At 27.9% G+C, this 1596-nt stretch overlaps 1 pseudogene; it reads right to left on the reverse strand.

Annotated features, from left to right (window-relative positions):
- Window positions 1–373: 373 nt before the first annotated feature.
- On the reverse strand, window positions 374–1133 carry LOC126552991 (uncharacterized; annotated as a pseudogene).
- Between the last annotated feature and the right edge of the window lie 463 nt (window positions 1134–1596).

Genomic DNA, 1596 nt, shown 5'->3' on the forward strand with positions numbered 1-1596 from the left:
TGCCCTAAAGAATTATATAACCAATAACAATTATTAAAAAAAAATAGATTATAGAAATAATATTGCAAGTCATAATTAAAATTATATAGGTATAAAAATTTAAATACTTAAAATTAAATTCCCTAAAAAAAGTATAATATAAAAATTTGACGATATTAATGGGTATTATAATACAATATTTATGTTAAATTAAAAATAAAAAAAATTATTAAGTATAATATGTTACAAGTCATGTTACATATCATAACTAAAATTTAGCTGCCCAAAAAAGTATAATATAAAAATTTGACGATATTAATGGATATTATAATACAATATTTATGTTAAAATAAAAATAAAAAAAATTATTAAGTATAATATGTTACAAGTCATTTTACATGTCATAATCAAAATGTAGCTGCCTCAAAATATATACCTGTAGCTGGAAGTTATGTGCTATTCCTCTAAGATAGTCTTCAATTGTTCTATTTTCATAATCTAAACAAATTTTTTTGATTTTAGCACTCCGATCTTTATAAATTTTTTTTGATGGCGGTTCCATTCCTGCAACATATTGCTCTATTTTCATTCGGTTTACTTGCTCCTCTTTTTGCAACGCATTTATGAACTTCCATATTGTTGGGTGCGATGAGGAATTTAACATTGCAGAAAAACAATTGTGCCATCCTTCTACGGAGTTATTTGTTCGGGGTAAATCAGCAGACACTAAAGAATAGCAGTTCCATATATTTATTGGAAAATTAGGTTCTCTTCTTTTTTTATTTCTGCGTAAGCGACCAATCCAATTTCCCTCGAAATAATCTATTAGTGGCATCTATACCTCTTCATTTTGATTATAAAAATCTGTGTCTAAAAGTTTCTCAAATGCATCAACAACTTTATCTGTTGGTACATACGCCAAAGCTGGTAACATTCGTATGTATAATGCAAAATCTGAATTTTCCCTATATTTTTTTTTGTAATCCAGTTTCTTGAACGTGACGCCATACACATTGTAATAAATGAAAAAAACATCCATTTATAGATGCATTTGGAAACTCAAATTTGACAGCATTCATTGCCCCTTTTTCAAAGTCCATCATTATATTAATTGGGTTTAGATTACATATTAATGACTTTAAAGCTTGAAGCATTAATTTATATGTATTTTCCTTTTTATCGGGTAGTAAAATATACACAGAAGGAATAACGTTCGAATAATAAACAGCGTGAATAGTATAAAGTTGTTGAAATATTTAAGGGGCACATGAGAATGTTCCGTCACAAAACCAGTTATCGCAGTTAACAGTTAATTCGAGGTTCCGTTTTGTACTGAATAATAGAATTCGATTTGTCTCAGATTTGTTATCAAATTGTAAAAATTGCTCACCATTTGTTGTTTTCGTGAATCGGTCTGGAATTTCAAAGTTTAAATTTTGAGGATTAATTGGAGCTCCTAAATGAGATTGACGAACTCGCTGAACGGTTCTTTTTAGAGTTGGCACATTTGGTAATTTTCCAGCAACTGAAGCAGATACCTTAATAATAAAAATAATATTAATAATAATAACATTTATAGAAATCATATAGTATGTACCTGAGAAGCAAGTGTTCCAA

This window comes from Aphis gossypii, unplaced genomic scaffold, assembly GCF_020184175.1.
Source record: "Aphis gossypii isolate Hap1 unplaced genomic scaffold, ASM2018417v2 Contig00036, whole genome shotgun sequence".
NCBI classification, from domain to species: Eukaryota; Metazoa; Arthropoda; class Insecta; order Hemiptera; family Aphididae; genus Aphis; species Aphis gossypii.